The following is a 9,254-nucleotide window of genomic DNA, read 5'->3' as shown; positions in this document are numbered from 1 at the left end:
GGAGGCAGAGGTTGCAGTGAGCCAAGATCATGCCACTGCACTCCAGCCCGGGCAACAAGAACAAAACTGTGTCTCAAAAATAAATAAAAAACAAAACTGGACCTGATGGCTCACACCTTTAATCCCAGCACTTTGGGAGGCAGAGGTAGATGAATCACCTCAGGTCAGGAGTTCAAGAACAGCCTAGCCAACTTGGTGAAACCCCGTCTCTACTAAACATACAGAAAATCAGCCAGCCATCATGGCACACGCCTGTAATCCAGCTACTCAGGGGGCTGAGGCAGGAGAATTGCTTGAACCTTGGAGGTGGAGGTTGCAGTGAGCTGAGATCGCACTACTGCACTCCAGCCTGGGTGACAGAGTGAGACTCTGTCTCAAAAAGAAAAAAAAGAAAGAAAGAAAAAGAAAGAGAGAAAAAAAACATTTGTTTACCTATGACCTGGAAGTCCCCCTCCCCACTTTGAGTTGTCCCACCTTTTTGGATGGAACCAATGTTCATCTTAACATATATTGATAGATGGCTCCTGTCTCCCTAAAATGTACAAAACCAAGCTGTGCCTGGCCACTTTGGGCACATGTCATCAGGACCTCCTGAGGCTGTGTCATGGGCACATCCTTAGCCTTGGCAAAATAAACTTTCTAAATTGACTGAGACCTGTCTGAGATAATAGGGGTTCACACCAGCAGACACTGATCCTTCTTAGGGCACAGAATGTCTTACAAGAGAGGACTTTCTCTTTCACCTACGTGCCATTCTAACCAGAGGTCCCAAACCCAGAGCTACAAAATGCCAAAGAAAATTCACAAAATTCACATCCCCTTTATACCCTGTACTCCGAGATGGTACTGGAATATTCATGGAAACTTATGAAACAGCAACAAAACAAAAGCAAAAAAAAAAAAAAAAAAAAGGAAACTCCATATACCCATCAATATGAAGACTGTGTATTTGCATTGGTTCTGACAACGGGAGATCCTGATAGACATGAGGCGCCTAAGAGGAAATCGGATCCTAGTGCAGCATTAGCTCACCCTGAAAACTGGTTACAGCGTATTAGACTTAAAGGGAAGCAGTTACCTTCCAGGCTGGTTTGCTTGCTCACAACACAGTAAAACGAAGAAACTGCAGGGCATCTCGGTGCTAAACAGCATCATCATCTCCTTTTCATGCCTAAGTGGGTTCCAGTTATTTTCCAAATGATTGCCATGATGGCTAACACATGTCCGTCTTCTGAAAACAATAATCACCAATTAGACAGGTGAGCCAGTTAGCATTTACTCCTTCCACTAAGAACAATGCATTGGTTCCTTAGAAGGCAACTAACAACTCTTCACTTGGAACAAGGGAAATCTCTTCAACTCAACAGACCAGATAGCCAGTCCCTTTGTGATGATGGATCACAGTGAGCAATGGAAGTTTCATAATCGAAAGTCTTTACTTTCTTCTCTGGAATGTAAAGCACATTTGACTCAGCTGGGAAGAAGCCCATTAAAAAAAAGATCACTATGAGACAAGGAGACTTGTTTATGGCAGGCTATCTTGAAAAACACTCCTACTACAGAACGCATAAAAAGATGAATATACACCTGTAACCCCAGCACTATGAGAGGCCAGGGTGGGCGGGTAACTTGAGGTCAGGGGTTGGAGACCAGCCTGGCCAACATGGCAAAACCCGTCTCTACTGAAAACACACATGAAACAAACAAAACAACAACAACAACAACAACAACAAAAATTGGTTGGGCATGGTGGTGAGCGCCAGTAGTCCCAGCTACTTGGGAGGCTGAGGCAGAGGAATCACTTGAACTGAGGAGGCAGAGGTTGCAGTGAGCCAAGGTCACACCACTGCACTCCAGCCTGTACCATGGAGTGAGACTCCATCTCAAAAGAAAATAAAAAATGAAACAATAGTAAAAAGTTTTTATCAGGTGTCAATAAAGAAAGGGAAACTCAAAACCAAAAGCATAAGAATGCTAAGAAATAGGCTAGTGTTAAAGATTGCATCCTCCCTAAGATTTCCTGCAAATTTCCATTGATCTAGGATTTTACTGTAATAGGAGGCAATCAAGCTGGGATACTGGAATAGCTAGGGGAAGGTTAAATTGGAAAACATCCATTCTCTTAAAAAGAACCCTAAAGAATCCTTCATCAGAAGCAAAGAATATCATTTTTGTTGTTTTGTTTTGTTTTGTTTTGAGACGGAGTTTCGCTCTTGTTACCCAGGCTGGAGTGCAATGGCGCGATCTCGGCTCACTGCAATCTCCGCCTCCCAGGTTCAGGCAATTCTCCTGCCTCAGCCTCCTGAGTCGCTGGGATTACAGGCACGCGCCACCATGCCCAGCTGAATTTTTGTATTTTTAGTAGAGACGGGGTTTCACCATGTTTACCAGGATGGTCTCGATCTCTTGACCTCGTGATCCACCTGCCTCGGCCTCCCACAGTGCTGGGATTACAGGCTTGAGCCACCGCACCCGGCCTTGTTTTGTTTTTGAGATGGAGTTTCACTCTTGTTGCCCAGACTGGAGTGCAATGGCGAGATCTCGGTTTACTGCAACCTCTGCCTCCAGTGTTCAAGCGATTTATCTGCCTCAGCCTCCTGAGTAGCTGGAATTACAGGCAGGCACCATCACATCCAGATAATTTTGTATTTTTAGTAGAGACAGAGTTTCTCCATGTTGGTCACACTGGTCTCAAACTCCTGACCTCAGGTGATCCCCTCTCCTCGGCCTGCCGAAGTGCCGGGATTACAGGTGTGAGGCACCGCACCTGACCAGAATGTCAGTTCTTTAACTTCTCCTGGCAGTGGGTGTGAAATCTCCCCTATAATTCAAAATCACAGGCAAGAACTAACATGAGATTAAGGTCTAAATTAAATCTACCAGCAGACCCCAAATATCACAAGCCAAGAATTCCCTTACAGGTGGCCCCAGATCAGCAGTGCCCACATGTGCCTAAACAAAAGTAAACAGACTTTCACAAGGGGGCACCACACAACTCCCGAATTCATCATTCCAGTCCCAACTCAAAGGCTCCGTGCCTTCCCAGCCTCCAACACAAAGGGGCCTCACACAACACCCAAATTCATCATTCCAGGCCAAACCAGAGGATCCAGTGCCTTCCCTGCCTCTGACACCAGGGGACATCACACAACACCCAAATTCATCATTGCAGTCAAAACCCTAGGGTCCAGTGGCTTCCCGACCTCTATCACAAGGGGGCGCCACACAACTCCCTATTTAATCATTCCAAACCCAGGGTTCAGTGCCTTCCTGGCCTCTACCACAAGGCAATGACACACAACTCCCAAATTCATCATTCCAGTCTAAACCCAAGAGTCCAGTGCCTTCCCAGCCTCTACCACACGGGGGAGCCACACAACTCCCAAATTCATCATTCCAGGCCAAACCCTAGGGTCCAGTGCTTCCCAGTCTGTACCACAAAGGGGCCTCTCACAACTCCCAAACTCATCACTCCACTCCGAATCCTAGGGTCCAGTTCCCTCCCGGCCTCTACCACAAGGGGGTGCAACACAACTCCCAAATTCATCATTCCAGTCCAAACCCAAGGGTTGTGTGCCTTCCAGGCCTCTACCACAAAGGTGTGCCACCCCACTCCCAAATTAATTATTCCAGTCCAAACCCTAGGGTCCAGTGCCTTCACAGTCTGTACCAGAAAGGGGCCTCGCACAACTCCCAAATACATCATTTCAGTCCAAACGCTAAGGTCCTGTGCCTTACTGGCTTCTACCACAATGGGGCGCCACAAATGCCAAATTGATCATTCCAGTCCAAACCCAAGGGCCCAGTGCCTTCTCAGTCTGTACCACAAGGGGGCACCACAACTCCCAAATTCATCATTCCAAGCCAAATCCGAGTCCAGTGCCTTCCCGGCCTCTACCAATAAGGGGGCGCCACACAACTACCAAATTCATCATTCCAGGCCAAACATTAGGGTACAGTGCCTTCCCAGTCTCTGTCACAAGGGAATACCACAAAACTCCCAAATTCATCATTCCAGGCCAAACCCAAGAACCCAGTGCCTTCCCCACCTCTACCACAAGGTAGTGCCACACAACTCCCAAATTCACCATTCCAGTCCAAACTCAAGGGTCCAGTGCCTTCCCAGCCTGTACCACAAGGGTGCGCCACACAACTCGCAAATGCATCATTGCAGCCCAATCACTAGAGCAATGCCTTCCTGGCCTCTACCACATGAAGGCACCACACAACTCCCAAATTCTTCATTCCAGTCCAAACCCTAGGGTCCCATGCCTTCCTGGCATCTACGACAAGGGGGTGACACAATTCCCAAACTCATCATTCCAGTGTAAACCCTAGGATCCAGTGCCTTCCCGACCTCTACCACAAGAGGGCCCCTAACAACTCCCAAATTCACCATTCCAGTCCAAACCCAAGGATCCAGTGCCTTACCAACCTCTACCACAAGAGGGCACCAAACAACTCCCAAATTCACCATTACAGTCCAAACCCAAGAGTCCAGTGCCTTTGTGCTCTCTACCAAAAGGGGCGATACATAACTCCCAAATTCATCATTCCAGTCCAAACAATAGGGTCCTGTGCCTTTCCAGGCTCTACCACAAGGGGACACCACATGACTCCCAAATTCATCATTCCAAGCCAAACCCTAGGGTCCAGGGCTTCTCAGTCTGTACCACAAAGGGGCCTCTCACAACTCCCAAACTCATCACTCCACTCCAAACCCTGGGGTCCAGCTCCCTCCGGCCTCTACCACAAGGGGGCGCAACACAATTCCCAAATTCATCATTCCAGTCCAAGCCCAAGGGTTCTGTGCCCTCCTGGCCTCCAACACAAAGGGGCCTTGCACAACTCCCAAATTCATCATTTCAGTCCAAACTCTAGGGTCCAGGGCCTTCCCAGCCTCCAACACAAGGGGGCCTCTCACAACACCCAAATTCATCATTCCAGTCAAAACCTTAGGGTCCAGTGGCTTCCTGCCCTCTAACACAAGGGAGCGCCAAACAACTCCCAAATTCATCACTCCAGTCCCGACCCTAGAGTCCAGTGGCTTCCTGGCGTCTACCCCAAAGCGGTGCCACACAATTCCCAAATTCATCATTCCAGTCCAAATCCTAGGGTCCAGTGCCTTCCCAGTCTGTACCAGAAAAGGGCCTGGCACAACACCCAAATTCATCATTCCAGACCAAAATCTAGGATTCAGTGCCCTACCTACCTCTACAACAAGGGGGCGCCACCAACACCCAAAGTCGTATTTCCAGGCCAAAACCTAAGGTCCTGTGCCTTACTGGCTTCTCCACAAGGGGCGGCACAAAACTCCCAAATTCACCATTCCAGTCGAAACCCAAGGGTTCAGTGTCTTCGCAGCCTCTACCATAAGACGGCACCACAGAACTGCCAAATTCATCATTCTAGTCCAAACGGTAGAGTCCAGTGCCTTCCTGCTCTCTACCACAAGGGGCAACACACAACTCCCAAATTCATCATTCCAGACTAAACCCTAGGGTCCAGTGCCTTCCCGGCCTCTACCACAAGGGGGTGCCACACAACTACCAAATTCATTGCAGGCCAAACACTAGGGTACAGTGTCTTCCCAGCCTCTATCATAAGGGAATACCACACAACACCCAAATTCATCATTTGAGGCCAAACTGAAGAGTTCAGTGCCTTCCCCACCTCTACCACAAGGCGGTGCCACAGAACTCACAAATTCATCATTCCAGTCCAAACCCAACAGTCCGGTGCCTTCCCGGCCTCTACCACAAGGTGGTGCCACACAGCTCCCAAATGCATCATTCCAGTCCAAACACTAGAGTCCAATGCCTTCCTGGCATCTACCACAAGGGGTCGACACACAATTCCCAAATTCATTATTCTAGTTTAATCCAAAAGATCTTGTGCCTTCTGGGCCTCTACCACAAGAGGGCGCCAAACAACTCCCAAATTCATCATTCCAGTCCTAACGCTAGGGTCCCATGCCTTCCCGACATCTACCACAATGGGGCGACACACAACTCCCAAATTCATCACTCCAGTTAAAACCCCAGGGTCCAGTGCCTTCCCGGCTTCTACCACAAGAGGGCGCCAAACAACTCACAAATTCATCATTCCAGTGCAAATCCTAGGGTCCATTGCCTTCCCAGCCTCTACCACAAGGGGGCCTTGCAGGCTGCTCCAGTGTTTCAAGTTCCAGTCTAGTCTCCTAGGAGTTTCCCACCCAAGCCTTGTCCCATCGTCTCACCTTCATGGTTAGCACCCTCTTCAAAGGCTCCGCTCTAACAGTTCTGAGGCATCTGTGCCTCCAACCACCTGCAACCGATGTGCCTACCAATCCTTCAGCCCCATCACCTTCTCCTCCAAAACAGACCCAGAATCCAACAGTGGAGCCACACAACTCCCAAATTCATTATTCTAGTTTAAACCCAAGGTTGCTGTGCCTTCCCGGCCTCTACCACAAGAGGGCGCCACACAACTCCCAAATGCATCATTCCAGACCAAACCAAATGATGAAGGTTCAGTGCCTTCCCGATCTCTATCACAAGGGAGCAACACACAACTTGCAAATCCATTATACTAGTTTAAAGCCAAGGGTCCTGTGCTTTCCCGGCCTCTACCACAAGGGGGTGACACACAACTCCCAAAAGCATCATTCCAGACCAAATCCTAGGGTCCAGTGCCTTCCTGGCCTCTACCACAAGAGGGACAAGTCCCAAATTCATCATTCCAGTCCAAACCCTAGGGTTCAGTGTCTTCCCGACCTCTACCACGAGGGGGCGCCACACAACTCCCAAATCCATCATTCCAAGCCAAATCCTAAGGTTCTGTGTTTTACTAGCTTCCCCACAAGGCCGAGCCGCAAAACTCCCAAATTCATCATTCCAGTCCAAACCCAAGGGTCCAGTGCCTTCCCAGCCTCTACCACCAGGGGGTGCCACACAACTCCCAAATCCATCATTCCAGGCCAAATCCTAGGGTCCAGTGCTTTCCAGTCTGTACCACAAAGGGGCCTCTCACAACTACCAAACTCATCACTCCACTCCAAACCCTAGGATCCAGTGCTTTCCAGTCTGTATGACAAAGGGGCCTCTCACAACTTCCCAACTCATCACTCCAAACCCTAGGGTTCAGTTCCCTCCCGGCCTCTACCACAAGGGGGCGCAACACAACTCCCAAATTCATTATTCCAGTCCAAACCCAAGGGTCCAGTGTCTTCCCTGCCTCTACCACAAGAGGGCGCCACAGAACTCTCAAATGCATCATTCGAGCTCAAACCCAGGGTTCAGTGTCTTCCCGACCTTTACTGCAAGGGGGGCAACACACAATGCCCAAATGCATCATTGCAGTCCAAACACTAGAGTCCAAAGCCTTCCTGGCCTCTACCACAAGGGGGCGACACACAACTCCCGAATTCATTGTGCTAGTTTAAACCTAAGGTTCCTGTGCCTTCCCGACCTCTACCACAAGGGGGCGCCACACAACTCCCAAATTCATCATTCCAGTCCAAACCCAAGGGTCTAGTGCCTTCCCAGCCTCTACCACAAGGGGGCGCCACAAAGCTCCCAAATTCATCATACACCAAACCCTAGGGTCCAGTGCTTCCCTGTCTGTACCACAAAGGGGCCTCTCACAACTCCCAAACTCATCACTCCACTCCAAATCCTAGGGTCCAGTTCCCTCCCAGCCTCTATCACAAGGGGGCACAATATAACTCCCAAATCCATCATTCTGGTCCAAATCCAAGGGTTCCGTGCCTTTCCAGCCTCTACCGCAAAGGGGTGCCACACAACTACCAAATTCATAATTGCAGGCCAAACCCTAGGTTCCAGTGCCTTCCCGGCCTACAATACAAGGAGGTCCTGCACAACACCCAAATTCATCATTGCAGTCAAAACCCTAGGGTCCAGTGGCTTCCTGGCCTCTATCAGAAGGGGGCGCCACACAACTCCCAAATTCACTCCAGTCCCAACCCTAGAGTCCAATGCCTTCCTGGCCTCCACCACAAAGGGAAGCCACACAACTCCCAAATTCATCAGTCCAGTCCAAATCCTGGGGTCCAGTGCCTTCCCAGTCTGTACCAGAAAGGGCCCTGGCACAACTCCCAAATTCATCATTCCAATCCAAAACCTAGGATCCTGTGCCCTCCTGATCTCTACCACAAGGGGGTGCCACCAACACCCCAATTCATCATTCCAGGCCAAACCCTAAGGTCCTGTACCTTACTGGCTTCTCCATAAGGGGGCGCCACAAAACTCAAATTCACCATTTCAGTCCAAACCCAAGGGTTCAGTGCCTTCCCAGCCTCTACCACAAGGGGGCGCCAGAGAACTCCCAAATTCATCATTCTAGCCCAAACACAAGAATCCAGTGCCTTACCGGACTCTACCACAAGGGGTCGACACAACCCCCAAATTCATTATTCCTGTTTAATCCCAAGGGTCCGGTGCTTTCCAGGCCTCTACCACAAGAGGGTGCCAAACAACTCCCAAATTCATCATTTGGAAAGTCCAAACCCTAGGGTCCAGAGCCTTCCCGGCATCCGGCATCTACCACAAGGGGACCTTGCAGGCTGCTCCAGTGTTGCGGGTTCTAGTCTGGTGTCCTGGGAGTTTCCCACCCAAGCCTTGTCCCATTGTCTCCCCCTCATGGTTAGCTCCATCTTCCGAGGCTCCACTCTGACAGTTCTGAGGCATCTGCGCCTCCTCCCACATGTATCCGATGTGCCTGCCAATCCTGCAGCCCCATCACCTTCTCCTCCAAAACAGACCCAGAATCCAGCAGGGGAGCCACACAACTCCCAAATTCATTATTCCAGTCCAAACCCAAGGGTCCAGTGCCTTTCCAGATTCTACCACAAGAGGGCGCCACACAGCTCCCAAATGCATCATTGCAGTCAAAACGCTAGGGTCCAGTATCTTCTCGACCTCTACCACAAGGGGGCGACACAACTCCCAAATTCATCATTCCAGTCCAAACCCAAGGGTCCAGTGCCTTCCCGGACTCTACCACAAGAGGGCGCCACACAGCTCCCAAATGCATCATTGCAGTCAAAACCCTAGGGTCCAGTGTCTTCTCGACCTCTACCACAAGGGGACGACACAACTCCCAAATTCATCATTCCAGTTTAAACACAAGGGTTCAGTGCCTGAGCACCTGCACTTGCCAGCTAGGTTCTGCCCCTTCCTCACCTCTGGGGATCAGTGCAGTTTTCCCCTCCGTGGTCTCTCTGCTCCCTGCAGGCTCCGTTCTCCCCACTGCAG

This window comes from Cebus imitator, unplaced genomic scaffold (genome assembly GCF_001604975.1).
Source record: "Cebus imitator isolate Cc_AM_T3 unplaced genomic scaffold, Cebus_imitator-1.0 Scaffold53, whole genome shotgun sequence".
In the NCBI taxonomy this organism is placed as follows: Eukaryota; Metazoa; Chordata; class Mammalia; order Primates; family Cebidae; genus Cebus; species Cebus imitator.
Note: the sequence above shows the minus strand (reverse complement) of the source record.